This window comes from Bos javanicus, chromosome 5, assembly GCF_032452875.1.
Source record: "Bos javanicus breed banteng chromosome 5, ARS-OSU_banteng_1.0, whole genome shotgun sequence".
Taxonomy (NCBI): domain Eukaryota; kingdom Metazoa; phylum Chordata; class Mammalia; order Artiodactyla; family Bovidae; genus Bos; species Bos javanicus.
Window position 1 is genome coordinate 108,988,319 of NC_083872.1, and position 26,356 is coordinate 109,014,674.

General features: G+C 53.2%; 1 protein-coding gene and 1 non-coding gene across 16 annotated transcripts in view; both read left to right on the top strand.

The window, feature by feature from the left end:
• The window catches only part of CACNA1C (calcium voltage-gated channel subunit alpha1 C), a 459,914-nt gene that overhangs the window by 202,184 nt on the left and 231,374 nt on the right, over positions 1-26,356 (top strand). The gene's annotated exons all lie outside the window — the stretch shown is intronic.
• On the top strand, positions 19,438-19,509 carry TRNAY-GUA (transfer RNA tyrosine (anticodon GUA)). The gene has a single exon. It is a non-coding gene; the product is annotated as a tRNA-Tyr (tRNA).

The following is a 26,356-nucleotide window of genomic DNA, read 5'->3' on the forward strand; positions in this document are numbered from 1 at the left end:
GGTGTAAACACTCTGGCCGCCTGTGAGAAAAAGTCCAAAAAAGGGCTGGTTACTCGGCACGGCCTCGGCAATCTGGCCGCAGTCAGGAACCCCTTTCCGTCTTCAGCGCTGACTTCTGCACAGCACTCGGGTCCCCGGGGGGGTGGCGGGTGTGAGGGGGTGGGCAGGGTGGGGGCTGTGGGGGAAACTGCCTGAGAACCACAGGCAGGGGTGGGCTCCTGCGTGGCCCGTGGCCTGTCCTCACGTGCGCTCGCTGCCTGTGGACAGTGGGGACGGGCGAGTTGATCCGGGGGGGCAAGGCCATCTGTGTGGGTCGCCGAGCGTCCGTCCTGCAGGTCATCTGGGCTCCTCCCCGAGCTGAGGCCACGTGTGGTCCAGGTGTGGGCTCGGGCAGCAGCGTGCCGCGTGACAGCCATCGGGGTGGCCCCCCTCTGCTCTCTCCTTTCTCAGTTCATCTACTGTTTGCTCCCCAAGGCCCTGCCGGGTCCTTCCAAGGCCTCCTGGGGCACCCTGTCTGAGGCCCGTGGGTTACACCACTCACACCACCCACCTTGGTGCACTCATGCAGCTTGAAAACCCTGACGACCCCCCCGCCCCCCGCGGCCCAGTTGCCCGCTGTTACGGTTGCTGCCGTTTAGTTGCTCAGTCGTGTCTGACTCTTTGTGACCCCATGGACTGTAGCCTCCCGCAGTGCTCCTCTCTCCATGGGATTCTCCAGCCAAGAATACTGGAGTTGCCATTTCCTATGCCCTGGCTAAACGGTGCTTCTGTCATGAAGTTCATGCTGATGTCTACCACGTGCCTCTTTTGCTTGCGATTAAAGGACGTTCTTTTATCCCATTGAGAGCAGCTCATAAACTAAAACGTGATGGGAAAACCTCACATCCCACATCCCTGATTTATAAGACCATCAGAGAGAGAAAACTTCAGCCCAGTAGAAGCCAGGGACCTGGGCTGAACGGGAGGAGATCGAGAGGGCGGGCTGGGTCAAGGGGCTGGGTCGCAGACATCAAGATGTACCCTGGGGCGTTGGCTGGCCTCACCTGGGCAGTCCTGAGCTGCGAAGACAGAAGCTGGCCAGAAAAGGTTGCTGGAGGGACTCTCTTGTTAACACATAGCTTTCTCTCACTAGTGTGGAATCAGGACCCGCTCATTCTCCTGGAGCTTCACTGTGTGTGTCCAGCACAAGCTCAGCTGTGGGACCTCTAGGCAGGCACCCCCGCGCCCGGGCCCCCCAGGTCAGCACAGACAGGGGCCTAGAGCAGCAGGGATGCTGGTAAGCGGCAGGGCCTGGAGCACGTGGCCTCGTCTCTGTGCCTCAGTGATTAGAGTCTTCCTTCCTCCCCTTCCTTCCCTCTGCCCTCCTCCCTTCCCTCTCTCCCCCTTTCTCTCCCCTCCCCCCTCCCTTCACCCCTCCCCTCTCCCTCCCTTCACCCCTCCCCCCTTCACTCCCTGCCCCCCTGCCCCTCTCTCCTTTCATCCCCTCTTCATCCCCCTTCACCCTACTTCCGCCTCCCTCCCCCTCCCTCTCATTCCCTCTCTGTCCCTCCCTTCACCCCCCTCCCCCCTCCTTCCTCCCTCCACTCAGGGAAGATCCCGCAGAGGCATTTCTGTCCTGATGGGGCCACAGCCTGAGTCAGAGTGGCTGCAACTCTGTGTCCACCTGAGGAGCTTGGCTGCACAGCCTGGCTGCCCTCCCTGGTGTCACAGCCGACCTGCTGTGTGACCTTGGGCAAGTCACGTCTCCTCTCTCTGTTTGCCATCTGCAAACATGGATGAGGACGGCAGCCCCCCGCCGCTCTTCCCAGACACGGAGAGGGAGGATGAGTTCACAGACCGGAGGCTCAGAGAGGTGCCCGTTCTCAGGGCAGCTTCCCCAGGCACAGGGCCAGCCCAGGGCACAGCAGACTCCTGCCGGCCAGCGAAGAGAAGGGAGGTCTAGGTGAAGATAGTTCTGGCAGAGCCAGCAGACCTGCCAATCACAGGAGGCAGGCTGCTCAGTCAGGACTCGGAGCAGATGGGACTGAGGCAGCCGGGCCCCCCTAGTGTGTGCGGGTGTGACGGCGAGCTGGTGGCCTTCAGAAGACAGAGGGGTCACCTGGCCCCTCTCATCTCATGGAGGAAGGGCAGCGTCCCCTCCAGCAGCTGTGGGCACTCCTGTGATGGGACATTCGACAGGACGGACTTGGGCCCCACCTCCCCCACGGTCTCCCGCCACTTGCCTGGGAATTGGGGTGGGGACAGGAGGGACGTCACAAATGCAGATTCTTGGGTTCCACCCAGAACTACTGGGTCAGAATATGGGGGGAGGTTAAGCCTCCTACATTTTTAATAAACTGCATCGTTGATTCCTGTGCGTTCAAGTTTGAGAACCAGCCACTTCTCCACCAAAGAGAAGAGTGACCAGCCGCTTCCTCCACCACTGGACCTAAATGTGAATTCCGTGTCTGCTTGGAACAGTTTTGCCAAGTCCAGCCCCCTGTGTCTAGTTATCCAGACAAGCCTTTTCATCCACTTTTCCTGGTTATGTGGAAAATAACCACTCAAATCAGATGGACTGAAGTGTTGATTGAGCTTTTATTACCTGCCTTGCGTCGTGCTGTTCAGAAAAGAAACAGGCAAGCTGACATCTCGGCCCCTGATGAGAGTGCCGGGTTCTCGGGTTGATAAGACTCTCCGGTTTGCCGGCTAGAGACGAGGAGGAGATGCTGCAGGACTAGGGCTGAGATGCAGGCCAGGCGAGGGTCCTGCCGGGGCTTCTAGAGGCGAGGGTGCTGGTGCGGGCTGAGCCCAGCCCCCTCCTGTCCTGCCATCCCTTGATTCTGATCTTATGACCAGTCGTCACCTGCTGGAGAAGACAAAGAACATCCTAGGAGAAGCCCAGAGGTCAGAGTGGGAAGTAGGGGTCTGTGCTGGCCAGGAAACTCTGTGGTGGGTGTGAGGTGCTGCCCGGTGTGTGGATCAGAATGCCTCCTGTTTCAGTAGCGGACAACACTCTTTCCCTGAATCCAACTCTGTGCTGAGCCCAGAACCTCAGCTCCTCTGTCTGCTCCTCAATCACGTGAGCCCTGAAATCGCAGTGATCTGTGTGATCCCTCATGGGAGAGTACACTCAGGGGCTGGGGGACTCTGGTCTCTGTTATTCAAGGGCCGAGGCTCTGCTTGCATGTGGCAGGAGCTGGCACTCAGGGACAGCCTGACCGAGGATGTGCAGCGAGGTGGGTCGTGGCTTTTCAGGGCTAGGCCTGGAAGTGGCCAGGGGTCACCTTGAGGCCACACCGTCCACCAGGCGGCTGGAAGTGCGGGCGCTCTGGGCCCCAGGCTGGTGTGGTGACCGTCCCTGGCATCCCCTCCTCCCGCGAGAGCGAGGGTCACAGCCGGTTAGCGCTCTGTGGTCTTCAGAGTTTCCTACTTGTCAGGACTGCAAAGAGGGCCTTGAACTCCTGTGTCCACACCTGCCCCATGTCTCTCCCTGTCCTCCACTTCATTCCGACTTCCTCTTGGGCAAAACCATTTGAAACTTGATCTGCTAACCCGGCATTTTCATGGTGCTCAAGGGAACATTATAGTCTCAAACTTCTCCTGCAAGAACTCTGGATGGGAATGTACTCCTGGTTCATGGCACTCAGACTCCCCTGAGAATCAGACCCAAGGAAAGAGAGAAGGTGGAGCCAGTTTCTCTGCGTGAAATCCCATCCCCCAATGGGTTTGAGGTCCACCCTGTCCTGCACATGAATGAGCAACGTCTCACCTCTGTGGTTGTTATTCAGTCGCTATGTCGTGACCGGCTCTTTGTGACCCCATGAACTGCAGCACGCCAGGCTCCTCTGTCCATGGGATTCTCCAGGCAAGAGTACTGGGGTGGGTTGCCTTGCCCTCCTCCAGGGGATCTTCCCGACCCAGGGATCGAACCCAGGACTTCTGCATTGCAGGCGGGCTCTTTACCATCTGAGCCACCACAGGGAAGCCCTTATAGCTGCATGAGCACCCTCTAATTAAAAGGAAGTCACTGTATATTTGTTATCAAATTCTGGTGAGATTTGTTTCATTAAAATGAAATTTTAAGTTTTCAGAGGAGCGGAATAGAGGCAAAAGCCTTTTTAGAAAGTAGATTTGGGAGATGGATTAATAATGTTACGAATTCAACATAAATTAGCTTGTGCCTGCTTTTAAGTCCCAGAACTCAGTGGGGAAGATGGCTTTACACTAGTGCCTGAGCGTGATTGCCAGCGGCTAACGAGGCTTCTACCTGGGACTGTGCTATGTGGGCCTAGGGGAATCAGATGGCTCAGTATCTCCTTTACTTTCTTGTTTTTTCTTTTCCATATGAAGGGAAAAAAGATTTTTAGGGGCCACAAAGATGCCAAAAGGTAGCTTTCAAGAAACTGTTTTCAAAATGTGGTCTTAAACTAATAATGTTGAAAATCACCTGGGAACCTCTTAAAGCTGCAAGTGCTGGGACTCCTACCTGATGGCAGACTAACACCCCTCCCCCGCCCACCAGGCTTTCCTCACCGCCCTAGAGTTTGTGATGCTGTTGTTCAGTTGCTAAGTCCTGTCTGACTCTTGGAGACCCTGGACTGTAGCCCACTAGGCTCCTCTGTGATGGGATTTCCCAGGCAAGAACACTGGAGTGGGTTGCCATTTCCTTCTCCAGGGGACCTTCCCAACCCAGGGGTCAAACCCGCATCTCCTGCATTGACAGGCGAATTCTTTACCACTGAGCCACCAGGGAAGCCCTGTTTTTTTTCCTACTATATTTATAATCCTCAGATCAGAATTCTGCAAGAAAAAAACTTTGATAATAGGATAATCCTTAAATATTGACATGAAAGCAACTTTCTGTCAACATGACCATTTCCATGTAACAGAGCTTTTGACTGTGTCCTTAAACTGACCTCTGAGACCAGCTGGAAGCCACTTCTTCATTCAGATATGAACTGGGTCCTTCAGACGGCTCTGAGCGAATGAAAAACACGAACGAGGAAAAGTAATACCTTTGTCCTAAAAGAATCCCCCCAAACCTTAGGAGTTCGTGGCTAAGGCCCAGAAGTTGCTCTAAAGAGCTGGATGAGATCAGGATGGAATTTTCCAGAGACTCCAGGCAGGAGGAGATGACTGGGGGCCTGGCAGTGTTGGGTTAAGTGTTGCCTCAGGTCCAAGTGTGTGACTTTATATATAATTAGAGCAAGAATTGTACTCATTAAAATTTTTATCATTAACAATTGTTCAGTTTAGGGCTTTTTAAAAAAATTGGTGGAAAAATCCTAAGTAATGGCACTGTAAGTTTAATTCTGGCTTTCTCAGATTTTCTCAGTCATGCTCAGAGGGTCCTCCTTCCCCAGGAAGCACACTGTGTCCAGGAAAGATGGCATCCTTCGGTCCTCAGTGGTACTGGTCTAGCAACCTCACCCTGCCCGGAGGGAAGCGCTGACCCCGCTGTGCTGGGTGCCTGTGCCCGATGGGACGGCAAGCGGCTGACACAGCCTGGGCCAGGGCTGTAGATGGCCCAGCACCGCACAGGAGGTGACCTGCTTGTGTCCAGAGGCCACAGGCCAGGCCTGGAGCCCGTGCAGCATGGCGGTCACCAGTGTGAATGCTTAAGCAGGGGGTCAGCCACTCTGAGACGAGGGCGGAGTCCCCCACCCCGCCCTCCGCCTTGAGGCTCCATGGACGTGACCAGCAGCTGGGCCTCCCAGTCGCTTCCCGTGGCCTTTCTTTGACTCCAGAAGCCATAACGCGAGCATGGGCCGCATGTCACGGCCAGCTGCTGCGTTGGCACTGAGCTTGACACCCTTCTACTTCACCTGCTGTGCTTCCAAGTCCCCCAGTCTGCTCCTCCCTGGCGGAGCTTAGGACAGTGACCTGCTGGGGTGAAGACCAGGACCTGCAGTTACCATAGCAACACCCGCATCTCTGGTCCTGAGGGGTGGGCGTCTGTGGACATAGTTTGAGCTCTAGGGCAGGGGCAGGGGTGTCGGTAGCAGATCGGAGCCCGCGGTGTCAGAGTCAGAGTGAGTCCATCTGGTGGTGGAGGAGACCCAGGGGTGTCCCAGGTCAGTGTTCAGAAGCTCAGCGGAAGCCACTTACTGACGTAGGTGGACATTAGGTCTGGGTACCCTGAGCAGCTGGGAGGCAGGTACCTGAGTGGGCAGGAGAGGGCTGGAGGCCACAGGGAGTTTAGGTAGGGTTTGGACTAGGTGCCAGTGGGGATATCCAAACAGAAATATGAGAGGGCCAACCTGGAGCAGAGAGAACAGAAAATGACCTAGGAGGGCAGAGGAGGAGAAGAAACCAGCTGCAGCTCTGTAATCCTGCCCTGATCAGATGACAAAATAGAGGGGAGTTCAGACCAGCCTCAAGCCCTGGGCTTAAACCCAAGAGCCCCAGGGCATCCACTCTACCCTGGGGCTCCCTCGTGGGCAGCGGGGAATGGTGCTCAAAGCCTCCCTTCTGACACGGAAAGGGCAGGAGGGCGAGGGTTTGCCAGGATTAGATGTCAGAGCCAGGGATCTGGTGTCTCTGAAGTGGGGGCTGCCTCTGCAGGGGCCCCAGGGAGTCTTCGGGAGAGGATCCAGGCTCCGATTTTCCCAGACTCGTCCTCTGGCCCCGCTGCTCCCCTGGGCCTGACTTCAGGTGACTGCAGTCATCCGGAGAGACGGAGTTGGCAGGTCAGAGCCCTGGATTAGGACTGTGGAACATCTGTACTGACAGTGCATCCCGACCAGTCCTCTCTGCTCACAGACACGGGAGCCGAGTGCCCCGGGGGTCACGTGACCCACCAGAGCCAGAAGCCGCCTGGGGCGAATCGCTTAACCCTGCAGCCGGGCCAAGCAGCGCCTCTTCCCAATCGCTGGCCCAGAGACGGCCGCATGCGCCTGGTCCCTCCTGTTCCTGCCCCTCCTCCACACGGGCTTTCGTTGCCAGGGCCGTCTGGAGGGTGATTGGCAGCCCGAGGTCATCGAGCCCTCTTGGCAACCCAGCTATCCCAGCGGATGGGACATTGATTCCTTGGCAGCTGGTGCTTCCTCAAGAAATAACTGTCTTAAAAGTCTGGTGCCTTATTGGCTTTGCTCTGACCGAAGTGTTCCCCGTCTGCCAGTTGCCCCGCCCCGCCCCAAGCCATTTCCTCTGCTCTGTCCAAACCCACATTCGTCCCTTTTGTTCTCTGCAAACCCCTGTCCTCCGACTGTCCCAGCAGACCTTTTTCTTGATCACGACTTGAGCCTCTGGATTTCTCTTTCAAGATCAGCTCCAGCGTGCCTGACTGATGAGCTGAGGTCATTCCTACCCTCAGTTCAGTTCAGTCGCTTAGTTGTGTCCGACTCTTTGCGACCCCATGAACTGCAGCATGCCAGGCCTCCCTGTCCAACACCAACTCCCGGAGCCCACCCAAACTCATGTCCGTTGAGTCGGTGATGCCATCCTCTGTCGTCCCCTTCTCCTCCTGCCTTCAATCTTCCCCAGCATCAGGGTCTTTTCAAATGAGTCAGGTCACCTGTAAACTAAGCAACAGGGACAGTGAGTTTGAGGATCAGGGTCCCAGCAGACACACTAGAGGCCCTTGGCCCTGAGTCCTGGGGACCTGCCTCTCCTGGTGAGACGCCCCGGCCCGTGCATGGGCTGGCAGTTCAGAACTTGCAAGCACCGTTTCGCTTCTGTTTCCTGTGCACAGCCAGGCCTGGCCTCTCTGAGCCCATAGGTGCTTAATGTCCATCCCAGCCAAGGCAGGAGGAGCCCCTCTGTCTTGTGCCCTGTCTCCCCTCAGCTCCCTTGCTGCCTGTCAAGGAGATGGAGGTCAGCAGGGCCAAGGATACACTCTGTCCCTTCTCTGCAAGGACTTGGCCTAACTATGTCTTCTGTGGCTGTAGAGGGCACTGCAGGGCCCATTCCTGCAGCTGCCACAGGGGAGGCGGTGCTTCCCCCAGCACCCTTTATCTGTGGAAGACTCAGGAGCACCACCCTGAGGGGCACGGGACGGGCCTGCGAAGAGGAGACGCTGGGCACCCTGGGCCTCCGTCTCCCACAGAAGGGGTGCAGGCAGGCCTCCAGCTCGGGCGTTGTGCGTTTCTCTGTGGTCCTCTGGCTCCCGGCGTGTCCGTGAAGGATCTGTGTTGTTTATCTCGGCACCCGTGCCCCCTCCGCGCAGTACTGACGTCGGAACACCCACACTGAGGCTCCGCTGTCTGATGAAACGTGCGCCTCGTCCTCGGGCTCCATGGACACAGAGGAACACCTCCTTCCCACCACCAAGAGCCCGGGGAGCGCGGGCTGCACGCGGACAGCCACGTGCGTGTCATTAGGCAGAGCGTGTTCTGCCGGCCCCGAGCCCTCGTTTCCCCACGCTGCCTCACTCTTTCCCTCCCTCTGTCTCCAGACTGTGCTCCAGGACTTGCTGGCTTCGGAGGCTCTGCGGGGAGGACGGGTGTCGGGAGTGTGTGGCCACGTTACCCACATGGAGCTCCATGCGCCCGGCCGTGCCCTGGAAGGAACAAAGCCATGTGCATGCATCCGGGGCGGCCAGGGGCCTCAAACACCAACTGCCCTGCTCCTTCTTGGGCCCCTCCTGTGCCCGGGACTCACCTGAAATGTGGACAGTGGGACCCACCGGGCCAGCAGGCCTGGGCTGGCTGGTGTGATGTGTTTGAGCAGCTGCTCCCTTTCTGGCCCCAGGAGCCAGGAAGGCACAGCGGTTTCCTGGCGTGGTGCACGCAGACGGGCCTGGTGGGAGGGGACGACCTTGGCTTCCGTCTCCCTGTGTTTGGGAAACAGAGGGTAGAGGGGTCTCTATGGAGGCCGTGAGAGTCTGGTGAGGGGGTTCCCACTCAGTGCCATATGCATGGGCTATGGGCTCGGGGGGAAGGGCAGGTCTCTGGGGCTGGCAGGCCTGGGTTCGAAGCCCACACAACCCAGGCACCCGTGCTCAGCTGTTCGGGGTTGGTTTCTCTCTCTTCTGTAAACCAAAGGATAACGAACTCCACCGCCCAGTCTCTGACAACAAAACAAGAGCATGGGGTGTTTTTGAACGTTATCAGGTGTCAGGACCCTCCTTTCCTTTCCTCCTCGAAACTCCGTTGCTACCACTCCGTGTAGGTTTTTATTGACTAGTGTGCCATCCCCCTGAGAAGATGAGCGGGGTGGGAGCCGCTCACCCACTGTTCACCCCAATGGGTGCACCACTGGGGTGTCTAAACCACTGTGGCCCCTGGGCCCCCAGTCGGCGCCCAAGAAATGCTCGTCCAAGAGGGGAGACCTTCCTTTAATCCCTCCAGCACACCCGTCAGGTATGCACAGTCCTTGTCCCCATTTTAAATGTGAACAGAGTGAGGACCAGAGAGGCTAAGTGACTTGCCCGGGGTCACACAGCTAGGAGCCCAGATGATCTCAGTGCCTGTTCGGGACCAGATGTGGGCAGGGCTGGGCAAAGAGGAAGCAGCTGGGCCCTGGCTGGATACACCGTTCACGGTGCCCCGGATCCCTCAGGACAGCCCATGGGAGAGGCGGTTTCACGCCCTTTTCACAGACGGAAAACTCAGGTTCCAAGAAAGGACCCCAACTCAGTCCCGACTCGATGGGGCCCCTGAGGAGGGAGCAAATTCATCTTTCATCTCGGACGGGATCAAGAAGGGGCCGGCCGGGGCTGAGCTGGGTGGCAGGGGAGGGGCCAGGCTGAATTCCTTCCTCCCTTCCCCGAAGCCGGGAGGGGCCCCTCCGAGGTTCTTGGGAAATCTTGCCGCCTGGCGGGCCTCCAGCCTGTGTCTCCGACTGTTCTTTTGTTCCCGGGGCTCCCGCCAAACATCTGACTCTGCTCAGGATCGATTGCACGTAAAGTGCAGAGAGGGGGAACGGGGATTTTTCCCCATGGTCGTCCAAGACGCAGATTTTTAGGGCTTTGATTCTCTCCCAGAATCACGCTGAACAGCCGTGCCTTTTGCAAGAGGTCACTTCATTTTCAACTGACGTCAGGCCTAACTTGCTTTGGAAACTTTGCGTCAGGTGGTCCTAAAAGAGAGAGGACTATGCAGGTGACCACTGGGTCCCACTGAGGACAGCCCAGGCTCACAGGGTCTGGCAAGAGCAGGCAAGGAGCCCGGAGACCAGGGTCACTGGCAGGATCAGAGTGCCGGGGGCAGAGGAGGCACCACTCCTCCTCGTTTGTTGATTGACTACCCGGGCTGGGCCAGCTGCTTTTGTTCTAGGAGATTTCGTGGACTCATTCCCTGAGCTTCAGACAATTGTTTCTTTTTAAGAAAGGGAAGTTTGGAGGTGGCTGAGAGGAAATGCCCCCGGCAGGCTGGGGGCTGTGGACGTGTCAGCGGGGGCCCAGATCTGTACTGTCAGTGGGAGGCTGGGGGCTCTTGGGGGACTGCTGGGGCCCGTGCGGGGCCCTGCAAGGCCTCCTCCAGGAGGAGCTGCGTCTGGAGCGGGGGCTTGGGCACCTAGAGCAGGAGCATCTGGACGGGCGTTGGGCTGGAGGTTGCTAGGCGCTGGAGTAGGTTTCCCAGGGAGACGGGGCTGGAAACACCATCTGCTGAGGATGCTTGAGTCCCGGAACAGGCGGGGGAAGAACGAGAGGTTCTCTCTGTCCCAGTTAACCTTGGTTCTATTGCCTGGGCCAGCATTCCTTCCACAAGTGGACCAGGAGGCGCTGAAGCCCTGGGAGAGATGAGTGGTCCAAGTGGGACGAGGCTGTCTCCTTGTGGGGCCAGGTGCCCGGGACTCCCCACTTTGCACCCCCATCCTGCCCCAGCCTTGTGGGGAGGGGGCATCATGGGCAGAGGATTAAATACTCATACTTAGTCAAAACATTGTCAGTTACAAGGATCCTCCACATCTACTCGGAGGTGGAGGCCAGGAGAGAGTATGGACCCCAGAACGGGAACAGGCTTAGTGCTTGATCTATCATCTGCCCGAAGGGAATGCTCGGGCCAAGCCTGCCTGAATCCTCTCCGCATGCGTGCTGGAGGAGACGTACCCGGTCAGCTTGCAGACGCCGTCTGTTTTCTGTCAACAGAGAGTAAAGCCCATGACTGAGGTTGGGGGTAGAGAATCGGGGGCCCTGGGTTCTGGATACAAGGTCACACACAGTCCTACGGACAGTGGAAACCAGCTGACTTGTGCGAATTCGGAAAGGGAGAAGGGTTGCCTGTTTGGATGGGTGTGGATCCAATCACCGTTAGGGACATGGACTCAACCTCTAGTCCCTGAAGCACTACTTTCTCCGTAAACCTTCTTCGGCTTTAAGGATCATTCATCACCGTGGCAGATGGAACCACACCAATGATTCTGCTGAAAAGGCTTCATTGAGGGGCTGTTTACACAGGGACCAGCAACAGAGGGGCTATTACCACCTGGGTCTAAGGGGAAGTCCTGTTCCCGGAGCCCCAGGGCCGCTGTGGACTAGACACTGGCCATGCAGGGGTGTGACTACCCCAGGACTGGGACCTCATCAGGTGGGCCTGGAAAGAAGGGCCCCCACCTCACTTTCCTTCTTCATTGGCCAAACTAACCAGAAGCCTACAGTCGGGGAGACTCGGTCCACAGGCCTCAGTCCAGGAGCAGAGCAGGGAGGGGAGGGGGTCAGCAGAGAGCAAGAGCCCCCTTGTCATGTCAGCCCAGTCCACGTAGCCGACTCTGGAAGCTCTTCCTGAGAAGGGGTGCTCACAGAGGGTACCCACTTCCGGATTATTCTGTCCCCAAGATGAGCACATCTTATGCTTGTAGGATAAACCATAACAGAACTCTGCAATGCGCCCCACGCGGCCTTTCTCTGAAACGTTAGCTCTCTGAGGGCGGGGATAGGACAGCCCCGTGTGCCCTGAACTTTAAAGAACAGGGTGGACACGTCGAGGCCGACAAGATGGCCTAGCTCTCCAGCGAGAGCAAGTGAGGCCAGCCTGGCTCCATGAGACCACAGGCTCTCGACAGGTGATGACACAGTATCCCTGGTGGAAGACCAGCCCCGCAGCCCCGCACGATCTGGGGAATCAGCAGTGTCCTCCGGCTAACGGCTGACCTCGTCCACCCTCCTGAGACCATAAGGTCTGAGTGGCCCTGGTCAGGGGGTGGCGCGTGGAGTCCTTAGCAGCTTTCTGTGGCCACCCCTCCCTGGCCAGGCCCCGACTGGGTGTGGATGACAGGGACAGAGAGGTCTCCAGCCCCCGAGGGCTGGTGACCTGGGGCCTGCTCTCCAGGACAACGACGAGGACCCCCGAGGACACAGCATCTCAGTGGACGCTGTCTGACCTCATGGATGGCTGGAAGCGCCTGGGCAGGTGGCGTGTGGAATCCAGTGTGTGCTTCCAGAGCCCATTTGGGTGAAATGCAAGTTTCCTTTCCCTCTGCTCTTGCTTCTCATTCCCAGTTCTGTCCCGAATGGAAAAACGTCTGTGGGTCCAAGTCCAAGGTGCAGCCCTGGAGCTGGTATTTTCCTTCTGGCACACAACAGACGTGAGACAGCTCGGGCCTTGGGAGGGGCCCCGGAGAGGCTCCCCCTCGAGGCAGTGAGGCTTCGGGCCTCGAGCCCGGCCCTGAGGTCAGGGCTGCTGGTGCCGTCCAGTAGCCAGGTGCCAGTTCCCCAGTGTCCTGATCTGCAGATGCGGACAGTCATCGTGTTCACCTGGGGACACTGACATGAGGGCTGGGAGTGGGTGCGGGTTAGAGCGTGGGCCGTGCGCTACCCAGCCCTGGAGGAGCAAGTAAAAGTTCTCCCCAGGCAGCTCCTGGGCAGAGCCTCCTCCTGGGGCTCCGGGGCCTCCTGCTGGGGCTCTGAGGTATCCCAAGGCCACCAAGGGACTCCAGCATCCCCCGGGGCTCGTCTTTCATCAGGAAGCCTTCAATGGGTCTGCCTGCTTGGGGTGCAGACTGGGTCTCCCCACGTGTGGCTCCAGCCTTACCTGCTCTATGCTGCAGATCCTCGGCGTCCCCAGGGACGTCAGACCCCACCCCACAATTGCCTTTTCCTCTGGATTCACATCTGTGCTTTAATACTTTCTTTAGAACACACAGGGGGCTTCCCAGGTGGCGCTAGTGGTAAAGAACCCACCTGCCAATGCAGGAGAAGAGATGTGGGTTTGATCCCTGGATCAGGAAGATCCCCTGGAGGAGGACATGGCAACCCATTCCAATATTCTTGCCTGGGAAATTCCATGGACAGAGGAGCCTGGCAGGCCCCAGTCCATGAGGTCACAAAGAGTCAGACACGACTGAAGCGATTTGGCACGCACACGCACGCAAGAACACGGAGGAAGGATCCACTAGCAAGTGTTCCCCCTAGAGCCTGGCGTTACGGAAACGTGTGCAGCTGGATTTGCAGGGAGTGTCCACTCCAAGGCTGTCAACCTCTTGTTTCTCCCGATACGTGGTTATTATAATGCATGTCCAACGCCTGAGAGATGGCAGGGCCGGGGCTGCGGCTACTGTCTCGGCCTCTGTCTTTCCTGGAAACAGGTACAGCCATTGTGACAAAGTATTTATCTGTTCTACGGGGGCCCAGGACCTGAATCAAATAAGTCCACAGTGAAGAGGAATCGATTCACAAACAAGTCAGACTGACACTGGACAAGAAATTGCTTGTGTTATGTAGACACCGATTCTGTCCCCGTTGGAAGGAGAAAGTCTCCATGGCACCTTGCCCTGTTAACTCGGAGCTTAACTGCTGAGAGTTATTTACCCAGAAGACTTTTTGATCATCTCAATCTAAACATCAGTAGCTCGAAGTGGGGACCCAGGAGCCCATGATGACATTATGCGAAGAGATAGAAGTGGTGGGGAAAGCTGTGGCTCTGAAGGCTGGCTCTGTTTGCAGCCAGGCAGCTCCTTGAGGGGCTGGGGCAGGATCAGCTGGGACCCCCAGGCACATGGGCGTTTCTTTCAGAACTGGGGGGAGGCCTTGCTCTTTATCTGGGAGTCAGACAGAAGTAAAACCAGAGGAAGAAGGTACACTCCTTGGAGTCACTCAGCAGAGGAAGCTCAGACCATGGAAGGCTGTGCACAGAGCTCCCCAGGGTACCCGTGGGCCAGGTAAACACATACCCCCAGCAGTACCGAGGGTACAAACCTGCAAAGGAGGCAGGGCTGAGCTCCGGGGGTGATAGCAAAGGCGGACACAGATGGAAGGCCTGGGGAGGGGCTGTGTCCTGGGGGGCGGCCAGCCTGCCTGTCTAGGAAGCCGGCCCTGCCACCTCCTAGTCATATGACCTTGGGCAGACTGGGGACGATGGCTCCACCTCCAAGAGTTGATGGAAGAGTCATGTGAGCTGAGGCGTGTTACTAGCTTAGGATAGAACCTGGCCCCTGCAAAGAGCCCAGGAACTTCTGATGACAACCATCATCATAATCACCATTACATGTTATTGGTGTTGTTCAGAGTTAATCAAAGAAAATCCTGCTGTCCAGTGACCGAGGTGAGCCCAGCCTCTCCATTCGCTTTGGTGCCTCGGCTGATTTCCTGCCCCAGCACTGGGTCTTGTCCCAGGGCCCGAGGATCCCGAGAACATTGTTCCCCAGTGAGAGGGGAGCTGGTGATCAATATGTGAGGCCGTCTTCGGCTGCAACAGATGGGGTTCTGTGGTGGAAATGCTCATGGAACACCCCCCGCCCCCTGCCCACTGTGGTTCGTCTGGGTCCCGGCAGGAGCTGTGCAGGTTCTGAGTGGCTGGGGACGGGACAGGAGGTAGAACTGGTGGGGACAGGGACACCGGCTGGAATGGGTCCTGCTCTGCCTGGGGGGTGCTCCAGACACTCCTTTTGGTCAAGCCCAAAGCAGGGTGGGCTTCCAGACTAAAAGCGGGTCTGGGCGGTCAGGGTGGGCGGGTGGCAAGGAGATGCCTCCCTGGGCACCAGAGCCTGGGCAGCCCGAGTGTGCAGGCTCCGTCCTTGACCGCGGTCAGCACTGGGAAGGCAGGTGCTGATGGACTCCCAGCGCAAGGGATGTGGGTTTACAGAGGCTTCCGGCAGCAGGAGGTGTCTTGGCCCTGGATGGGGCTGGACCGGTGAGCAGAGGCGGATGCTCCAAGGCCGTGTGCTCCTCCTCCTCCCCGCAGAACAAGTCCTCCCTGTCTGCCCCGTTTCTAACCTGGACACCCGGCAGCCACCTAGAGGTGGCACCCCTCAGCCCATTTGCTTCATCCGCTCAGCTGTGAAGTCTCTGCCGATTCTCCTGAGCTGTGGGCATTCTCGCCAGGTGACAGAGGCGGCAGTTTTGGAAAAGGCAGGGGCATCTTTGTGCAAACTCCCTGCGAGGGACCTCATTCCCGCCAGCCACCTACACCTCCTGAGTCCTCGTCAGGGTGGGGTCATGAGGGCTCGGTGCACCCTGGAGAAAACTGTCAGATCAATAAGGATGGACACGATGACCCTTGCCAGGGGCGGGCATCTCGCAGGCATGATTTCTTTTCTTTTTTTAAGTGTAGCTGATTTACAGTATTATTTTAGCTTCAGGTGTGTAACACAGGGATTCAACATTTTCATAGATTTACTCCATTTAAAGTTATTATAAAACAATATTTTATTTTTTCCCACACGTGTGGCATGTGGGATCTTCGTTCCCTGACCAGGGATCGAACCCACAACCCAGGGAAGTCCCCTCTGTTTTATGCAAGTAATTTATATCTCTTAATCCCATACCCCTGTTTTGTCCCTCCCCCTTCCCTCTCCCTTTTGGTAACCACAGGTTTGTTCTCTATATCTGTGAGTCTGTTCCGGTTTTGTTATATTCCTTCATTTGTTTTGTTTTTTCTTTAGATTCCACATAGAAGTGATATCATACAGTGTTTGTTTTTCTCAGTCTGACTTACTTTACTAAATATTATGCACCCAGGTCCATCCGTGTTGTTGCAAATGACAAATTTTCACTCCTTTTTATGGCTGAGTAATATTCCATTGTGTATATATGTGCCACATCTTCTTTATCCATTCATCTGTTGAAGGACACTTAGGTCATTTCCATATTTTGTTATTATAAATAGTACTGCTATGAGCATTGAGGTGCATGTATCTTTTTAAATTATTGTTTTTGTTTTATTCTGATATATACCCAGGAGTGGGATTGCTGGATCATACAGTAGCTCTATTTTTAGTTTTTTGAGGAATCTCTAAACTCTTCTCTATAGTGGCTCTGCCAATATACATTCCCTCCATCCATGTGTGAGCGTTCCCATTTCTTCGCATCCTCCCCAACATTCGTTATTTTTGTTCCTTTGGTGATGGCCATTCTGACAGGTGCAAGGTGATATCTCAGCGTGGTGATGATTTCCAGTTCTCACCACGGCTGCATAAGGTAGGCACCCGTGTGTCCCGATTTTCAAATAGGGAGACAAAGGCCAGAGACCTCCGCTCCATTTCCCGGCCGCTGAACTAGGAGCAGAGATCAAACCGACTCTGATTCCCAGGCTGTGTTCTTTCCCCGCCCCAGACCATGGGTGGAGCAAGAGGCCATGTTTCACTCTAAAGGAGCAACAGGTGGGGAAGGGTCCATAGATGGCCGGCATGGGGCTTCTGGGCTGGGCTGGGCTGGGCTGAGGCTCCCCAGCGCCCAGCATCAGGCACGGGACCGATGTCTCCGTCAGAAGGTGGGTCCCCGGGTGGCCGGCTCACTGGCGCATCCAGCCCCAGCGCGGTGCCTTCAGCCGGCCGGCTTGTGCCCCTCAACCTGGACTCACTGGCGCATCCAGCCCCAGCGCGGTGCCTTCAGCCGGCCGGCTTGTGCCCCTCAACCTGAGTGACGGCTGCAATTCAGCGCCTGCACTCGTGGCAAAAAGCACGGTGAAACAAGGGGAAAGACTGTAATTACCTCTTAACACGTTGCCACATTTCTCTGCTGTCAGAAAGGTTTTGTTTTCTGATTTATTTTGATCTGCTTGGAAATTAGTTGCTGCGGTGCCTTTGGTGTGTAATCGTGGTCCTGCCAGTTACCAGGTGGCAGCAGCGGACGCCCAGAAAAGACAAGTTTTCCTCTCCTTTTCCTATTTGTGTCACCGTCTGTGTGTCGGGACAGCACTGTGTCTGCATTCATCCCTGGCTCCTCACCATGACCCTCCTTGCCATGACCTTCTGGGAGGTCATAGCCTGCAAGAGGGGAGTGTCTTGCAGGCTGTGACCTCCCAGAAGATTCACGCCCACACGATTTTCCCTGGACCCATCTGCCCCAGCTTCCTCCAGGACCCCACCCTCTCCTCCAGCCCACAGACGGCTCCGCACCTGTTCCACACCAACCCAAAGCCCCCACAGTCTCAGATCCACCCTTGACCCACTGCCTCCGTCTTCTTGCAGATCCTGCACCCACTCATGGAGCTTGTATCCAGGAACCCAGGTCCTTCTGCTCACAGACCCGCCAGCTCTCTGTACACTATCCGTGGGAAGGTGGCCGCCTCAGTCCAGCTGGGTAGCGGCCTTTCTCCCAGGTCAGGCCAGGAGGAGAAGGGGACCCATGGAATATATTGAGAAAACATTTGAGGTCCCTGTAACCAGGCTGATAAGGGAATGAAGACGTTCCCACCTCTACACCCCAGCATAGTATACTCGTTGGAAAAGTCCCTGATGCTGGGAAAGGTTGAGAGCAGGAGGACAAGGGAGCAACAGAGGATGAGATGGCTGGACAGTATCATCAGCTCAATGGACATGAGTTTGAGCAAACTCTGGGAGAGAGTGAAGGACAGCGAAGCCACCAGTGCTGCATTCCACTGGGGGAGAGGGTCGCAGAGTCAGACATGACTGAGCACCAATGGCTAGTGATGTTGGGCACCTTTCCTGTGCTTACCTGCAAGCCATACATCTTCTCTGGTGAAGTGTCTGTTCATAACTTCTGTCCATTTTGCAGTCGAGTTGTTTTCCTAATACTGCGTTTTGAGAGATCTTTGTATGTTCCAGAGAATAGTTCTTTTTTTCTTTTTTTTTAAAATTAATTTATTTTAATTGGAGGCTAATTACTTTACACTATTGTAGTGATTTTTGCCATACATTGACATGAATCAGCCATGGGTGTACATGTGTTCCCCATCCTGAACCCTCCTCCCACCACCCTCCCCATCCCATCCCTCAGGGTCATCCCAGTGCACCAGCCCTGAGCACCCTGTCCCAGAGCCTAGTTGTTAATTAGATATGTGCTGTGCAAATATGTTCTGTCTCATCTGACAAAAATATTTTGTCTCTCATATTTGTCGGAAATCAGTCTCCATCTATGTGTGGATTTATTTCTGGCTCCTCTGTTCTCTTCCGTGGACCCGTTTGCCTATCTTTACACCAAGAACACACTGTTTTGATTATTATAGCTTTATGATAAGTCTTGAAATCAAGTGTGTCAGTTACCCAAAGGGTAACTTATTTCTTCTATTGTCAAAGTTGTTTGGATTATTCTAGGTCTTTTGTATTTCCATATGAATTTTAGAATCAGTTTGCCAATTTCTTTTTTTAGAAAAAGCATTTTTTGCCTTGTGTATTTTGAGGCTCTGTTAAAGGTGTGTAAACAGTGTGATTGTTACATGCCCTGGAAGAACTGACCCCTTGTTGTTATGAAAAAACCTTTCTCCGTGGTGTAGTTTTTGCTCCGAGCTCTGCATTTCCTGATGTTAATATAGCTGCTCTAGTTTTTCTTTTTTTTTTAATTCATGTTAGCATTGTACATCTTTTCCCATACTTTTATGTTTAACCCATTTGTGTCTTTGTATTTGAAATGAATTTCTTGTATAAACAGCAAATAGTTGGGTCTTGCTCTTTTATCTAGCCTGATGGTCTCTGACTTCTTCCTGGGGTGTTCAGATCATTTTTATTTAATGTGATCATCAACATGTGACGTTAGATTTAAGTTTATCATCTCGCTATTGTTTTCCAGGTGTTCTTTGTTCCCTTGTCTTTCTTAACTGCTTTCTTTTGAAAAAACAATACCCATATATTTTATTCTATTTAATCTCTATTGTTGACTTACTAGTTAAAATTCACTGTCTTGTCATTTCAGCAGTTGCTTTAGTGTTTACTGTATATGTTCTTGGACTTCCCTGGTGGCTCAGACGGTAAAGCGTCTGCCTACAGTGCAGGAGACCATAGCCTACCTTCAAGTGTTATTGACATGTCATATAGGAACCTTACAATGGTCTCCTTACATGTCTCCCTTCATGGCCTTTATGTTCCTGCTGTCATTTGCTATAAACATTTACATTGTTTATAATGTTTATTCATAATACACTGTTATTATCTTTTTTATGCAGTCCTTTGAGGGAAAACTTGATCTCAATCTCTAGTGCTCCTAATTATTTATGTAGATCCACATTTCTTTCCATCTTGCATCATTTTCCTTCTCCTTTAAGGACGTCCTTTAACAGTTCTTGTACTGAAGCTCTCCTGGATATGAAATCTTTTCGTTTTCCTGTCTTTGAAGTAAGTCTCGCTTTTTCACCTTAATTTTTGAGAGCTATTTTGACTTAGTATAGAACTTTATGGACTTCCCTGGTGGCTCAGATGGTAAAGCGTCTGCCTGTAATGCAGGAGATCCAGGTTCAATCCCTGGGTTGGGAAGGTCCTCTGGAGAAGGAAATGGCAACCCACTCCACTACTCTTGCCTTCTTTCAGGAATTTTAAAGCTGTTGTTCCACTGCCCTCTTGCTTACATTGTTTCCAACAAGAAATCTGCCATCAACCTTGCCTTTGTTTCTCCAGATAAACTATGTCTTTCTGCTCTGGCAACTTTTAGTGTTTCCTCTTTATCACTGGCTTTGAGCAATTCGATTTTGATGTGTCTTGGTGTGTAAATTTTTTTTCAAATTTCTTATGCTTGGTATTCATTGAGCTTCTTGAATCTGTGAGTTTATGCTTTCAAAATTAAATTCAGTAAAGTTTTGGCTGTTAATTCTATAAATTGCTGTATCTCCCACTTCCCTACTCCTGTGGGAATTCTAATTATACATGTATTAAATTACTTGACATTTTCACACAGCTCACCAATGCTCTTTTATTTTTTTTAATGTGTCTTTCATTCTGGATGGTTTCTATTATTATGTCTTCGAGTTTACTATTTTTTTTTTTGCCATGAATAATCTAATGTTAATCCTCTCCAATGTATTTTTTATCTCAGGCATTGTAGTTTTCATCGCTAGAAGGACTTTTTGGGTCTTTGAAATGTTTTTAATGTCTCTGCTTAAATTTTTGACCATATGGAATACAGTTATGGCTACAGTTTTAATATCCTTGTCTGCTAATTCTAACATCTGTGTGGTTCTGGGTCCATTTAGATGATTTTTCTCCTCACTACAGGTTGTATTTACCTGGTCTCTTGCGTTAGTACAAGACACTAAATTTCACCTTGGATAATTTTGAATTCTTTTGAATTCAATTAATTCAAAATAGTTATATAAATATTCTTGAAGTTTATACTGGGACTCAGTTAAGCTACTTGGAAGCAGTTTGATCCTTTTTCATCTTGTTTTAAAATTTTTTAGATAGAATCAGTACAGCATTTAGTGTAAGATGAATACTGCCCACGACTTAGGCAGAACCCCTTGGGTCTTCTGCCCTATGAGTCATGAGATTTTAAAGTCTGGTTTGTAGGCATTATCCCCAGCTCTGTGTATGTACTGGGAGCTGTATTATTCTTCTTAATAATCCTCTTGCGGGATCTTTGGCAGAAGGACCCTGCCTCTGTTGTTCAGATCTTTGTATTGCCCCATCCCCTTGAGGGTGAGAGGTACCTGAGACTTGTTTCTAACTGATGAACTATGACAGGTTAATGGGAGGCCTCTTCTGTGAGCAGGCTGTGTCACATGAAAGATGATGAGATGCAGATGGTATGACCAAGTTACAGTATGTAAGACCCTACTTTAGCCACTTGGAGCTGGAAGGGCCCCCAGGGGCCTGGAGAAGCCAGAGGCTATGCCAGAGGACCCCAGGTGCCAAGGTGGCCTCCAGAACCCAGGCTGCGTGTAGCCATGGGAGATGGATCCTGCCCTCCATCAGTTCAGGCTTGGAACAGATGCTTATCCAGATGATGCTGCACCCAGGTCGACACCTCGAGTACAGTGCACAGAGGGTCAGGCCATGCCGTGCCTGGGCTCCTGACCCACAGACACTGTGGGATATTAAGGTGGGCTGTTTAACCACTGAGGTTGTGGTCATTTGTTTCCTAGTAATAGCAAGTGAGTACAGTTCTTCCCTCAGCCCCAGGTGGCTCCCTCACTCGCATGCGTCCACCATCCAAAGCGGCCCTCTACAGGGTGGCTCTTTCTTGTCTGCTCCTCCATCTTTGAGATCTAGCAGCTTTGTCTCCTTGGACTCTCAGATCTGTCTCTTCAGTCATCTGCCAGACTGCCCCCGGGTGGGCCCCTGTGTATGTTCTGGTCTGAAAACTAACAAGGCAACAGATGGGCAGTGGCAGGGTCCACCTGGTTGGTTCCCCATTTCTCAGGGCTCTTCCTTTGCTGGTTGATGTCCAGGATCTTGAAAACTGTCGTTTCAACCACTTTTGCTATTTTGGTTTTGGGTGTTCATGGCAAGAGGGTAGATCTGGTCCTTATTAACCCATCTTGGCCAGAAGTCCTCACCTCTATGAGTCTTGTCATATTTCTGTAGTTGTAAAACCACTATTGCAATCAAGATAGAAAATGTTTCTCTTGTCCCCCGAAGCATCCTTATAGCTACCCTTCCCTGTGCTAACACATGGCAACCACTGACCTGGTTTCCATTCCTATAGTTTTGCTTTTCCCAGGACATCATATAAATGGATCATTCAGTTCGCAGCCTTTGGGGTCTGGCTTCTTTCAGTGCACAAGATGCTTTCACAAGTCTTCCGTGTTACTGCCCGTACCTGCCACTCTTTCCTTCTTATTGCTGAGAAGCATCCTATTGTATAGATGAATCACAGTCCTTTCAGTGACTCTGAAGTCATTAGTCCAATGAGCCACAGACACCAGGGGAGGAGGTCAAAGCCCAGGTCTCTGCTCTCCTTGCTTCTCCTTTCCTACCTTTTTGTCCACCCAGCCTCTTCTCCACCGGCCTCCTGCCTTCCTTTAGCAGAACTTAGGTTGACTTGCCTAATCATGTGATAATGATTGTTATTTGAAAACCAACCCAGAGCCTTTCAGCCCATACTCTGCAGGCTGAGACGTCACCCTCTGTCCCTGGAGCCAGACTCCTGGTGGAGATGACAGAGGGGGAAATCCAGGGTAACATTTCTGAAGTTCGTGAACTTGGCATAATAGCACTCTTTGGAGGCTGCCTTGAGATTATCTAGTTCCTCCTGCTTCCTCCCCCTCCTCCTGTCCTGTCCCTTCACAGGAAGGACAGTCCTGTGAGCTCAGAAGTGCCAGCCGGCCTGAGTGCATCCCTGGCTTGTGCGTCTTAGTGCTTGGATTTCTAATCCACCGGGAGAGTCCAGGGAACCTCATGAAGGGTGAGACGGGACTGGACACTCCAAGGATACCGAGAGTTGAGTAAACAGCCAAAGTCCTGCGGCAGGGCGGTGACTCCAGGAGGAGGTCACACGGCCACTTCTTCCCCATGGCTGTACAGGCATTCAGAAGGACGAGGAGCGGGTGTGCCACTTACCCACAGAACCAACCGTGCCCACTGAGCAAGCTGTCAGGAGAGGGGTGCTCACCCATTTCCCTACCAGACACAAGGGAGAAGCAGAGGGCCAGAGGGTCTCCTCCAAGGAGACTCAGCTCTCGGGGCTGCCCAAGTCCTGGTAGACCTTCCTCGTGCTCAGACCTTAGAGCTCATGTTAATTAGGAATGTCTTCAGCTTCAAGTGACAGGACACAGGAAGCCTGGAACAGCCTCAAGGTTGCTCCAGCAGTTTCGGGTGCCACTAAGGACCCAAACACTTTATCACTTCCCGCTGCCTCACTCCAGTCTGTTCGTACTCAGCTCCTTTTCTCGTTCATGCCGATGGTTATGCAGACCCTGCATCACCTGCGTTCAAGGCAGGGGTGGTGAGGGAGGTGTGGTACCAGCAACATTCGTGTCTTTTAATAGGAGACAGAGGTTTTCCCAGTCCCCTCCCCCCACAAGAACACATCTCGAATTAAATATGAGTGTCAGCCGGGGATCTTGTTAAAACAGATTTAGATCCTTAGATCTGGGGTGGAGCCTGAGATGCTACACTTGGACCAAGCTCCCAGGTAGTGTTGGCTCTCCTGGCCACTGCATGGTGGGGGCCAGGGACCAGGCTGTTTTTCCTTCATCTTTTTACCAGAATCAGGGGGCTGGTTAACAGCTAGCTGCAAGGGAGGCTCGAGAGGTGGCTGTGTTTTCAGCCTTCCCTGGGGAAGGAGACAGAAGAGAAGGCAGATGGAGAGAGTCTGGGTTGCAGACCACCAGCTCGGGTTCTGTTGAAAATGCAGAGGTGGAGCTCTGAGGATTCAGGTGGACTTGGGACAAGGGGGAGTTTTTGCCTCCGTGAGGGAGCCATGGACCTACTTCACTGGGTTCATGGGCACCTCCAAGAATGCTCAGCCTGTGTGCCAGGGTCTATGCACCAAACCTGGGGCCCAGCACACGGTAGGCACTTTGACGTGTCTGATGAGTTGGAATGTCCCTGGCGAGTCCTCTTATCACAGGGCTGCTTCTTGTGGGTGCAGCGTGCCCGGCTGAGCATGGGACTCTTGTTAAAATGCAAATTCTGATCTAGTGCATCAGGACGGGGATCCAGGGTGCTGCTCTTTTAATTTTTTCAAATCCTCATCCTTTTTTGTTTTTGTAAGTTTAAATATAGTTGATTTACAATATTGTATCAGTTTCAGATGTATAGCTTCAGATTTTTTCCCGTTATAGACGATTATAAGATATGGAATGCAGTCCCCTGTGCTATGCAGTAGGGCCTTCTTGTTTACCTATTTTATATATAGTAGTGTGTGTCCACCAACCCCAAATAGCTCCCCTTTCCCCTTTGGGAACCCTAAGTTTGTTTTCTATGTCTGTGAGTCTGTTTCTGTTTTGTAAATAAGTTAATTTGTATTGTTTTTTTTAGATTCCACATAAAAGTGATATCATAATATTTGTCTCTTTGCCTGACTTACTTCACCTACTGTGACAATCTCTAGGTCCATGCTGCTGCAAATGGCATTATTTCATTCTTTTTTAGGGTTGAGTAATACTCCACTGTACATGTGTACCACATCTTCTTTATCCATTCTTCTGTTGGTGGATATTTTAGGTTGCTTCCATGTCCTGGTTATGGTAAATAGGGCTGCAATTAACCCTAGGGTGAATGTGTCTTTTTGAAGTATGATTTTCTCCAGATATGTGTTTGCCCAGGTATGAGACTACAGGATCATATGGTAGCTCTTTGTTTAGCTTCTTAAGGAACCTCCATACTGTTGTCCGTAGTGGCTGCACCAATGTATATTCCTACCAACAGTGTAGGAGCATTCCCTTTTCTCCACCCAGGGTGCTGCTGCTTAAACAAACGTCCAGGGGGTCCCACTTTGAATAGAAAGGGCCCAGAACATCCAAAGTCAGGGCCTTCTTCCTGACTCACCAGGGCAAGTGGCTGTGTGTGAAGATGTGGGCAGGTCTTGGTTACGGAGCCTGGGGTGTAGAGAGGGGTTGCGGGGGCGGGGGGTGGCCTCCGTGTGTCTCCAAGGCAGGGGGCCTGGATGCCTGCTGATCTCATTTGTGCCCTCCAGGCCCTGTGTGCCGAAAACAAAAGTGAGCATCATAGCCGGGTGAGAGGAAAGACCAGCCAAGCTAATCTTTCAACAGCTCTTAACTTGCTTGGCTCCATCCCAGCCTGGCCTCCGGCGGGTGCGAGGACCATGGGCGACTGCACGAGGCCCGGGCTCAGATACTTGAACCTCCCAGACTCAGGAGGGTGCGGGGAGGGGGAGAAGTCCTTCCGTTTTGGGGGGTGGGAGGGAATGCTGAGTTCTCCAGAGCTGGGCTCCAGGCTTTTTTTTTTTTTTAAGTAGCGGGAACCAAGTTACTGGAATTTCTTCTGAGTTAGAAGCCAAACAAAAAGTTTCTTGCGGTTTCAGTTACACAAGAGGCTGCTGCCAAGACAAAATGAATAAGAGCTGCCGAGAGGAGAGGCTGGGAAGAGGCTGGGGTGGGGGACTGCACGAGGGGCCAGGGCCGTGGAACCACCCTCCCTGACGAGCTCACTGCTGGCTCCGTACCATCAGCTTTTAGGAGAGGAATGACCTGGACAGGTCTTCCCCCCAGGATCAGAGTAAGCAAGCAGGAGGAATCTGGGCAAGTGCTGCGTCCACTGTGAGACACGTCCACATGTAAGCGATTACCGTGATTATCGCATCTGATTTACCGTAACTCAGCCTCTCTCCGGGGGGCTTGGCTTTGTTCCGGTCCCGACTGATGGCAGCTGGACCAGACGGTCATCCTGGCCCCAAGCTATGAGGCTCTCGGCCAGCCTTGCTCAGCATGAGGCTGCAGTCACCCCACCCCTGCAACCAGGGCAGGGAAGATTCACATCCATTGGTGACCCACAAACTTCATTTTTCTCGATGCCCCCAGCCCCCTCCCTGCCACCTTTCTGGGAGCCACAGGATGGCCTGGCCCCAAAGGTTCCCTTGCCTCGAGGCGCCTCTGGCCGGTGAAACACCAGGCTTGTGAGTTCCTTCATCAGCCTGTGATGGTGGACATGGGTGATGTCCCTGCTCTGGACGGCCCACTGGATGGTGGGGGCACATGGAGAAGAAATAGTGGGTGACTTGGGTGTTCAAGCTCTTACAAGTTGCTCTCCTCTGGGGAGAGGCACATGGATTCGAGGCTCATTCTCATAGTCTAGATATTTTTCTTACTGAGGGATCTCATCACAGGATCGTGGAATTCGTCACTTTTCCAACAGATTGTGTCTCAGGTGCCGGCCTGGGTTTTGGGGACTTCCTGTGTTTGAAATTCAGCCATTCCTCTCCAAATTCCAAAACAAAGTTCTTGTGAAAAGCTTCCTAAAAGCTAGCATAAATCCATATATTGGTGACTAGATTTCTGCCTGGCTTATGGGACCAGTGCCCACATGGCCCAGTCAGAATAGAAGTGCCTTTCTTTACAAGTCCATTTATTTGGACCAAATGTACCAGTTCCTAGAGATAACCCAGAGATCTTTCCTGGGCTGTAAGTAGATCCTCTGTGTATCTCTTCATATGTTTATTCAGCAAATATTTGTTTAGCATGTGCTTCGAGCCAGGCACGGGGGAATGTATCAGGGGACATACATTTCTCTTTATCCTGTATCCACCCCATGTGGGTTTATGTTTTAATAGGAGACACAGCAATGAAGCATCGACCTCATAAATAAGTCTGTTGAGGGGATGGGGGCAGCACTGTGCTCCCCACACACACTCCCTCCTGCCATGTCGCTGGACCAGTGTCCCCCAGGCAATGCTGTCAATCCCAGAGGAACGGGGTGGACAGGG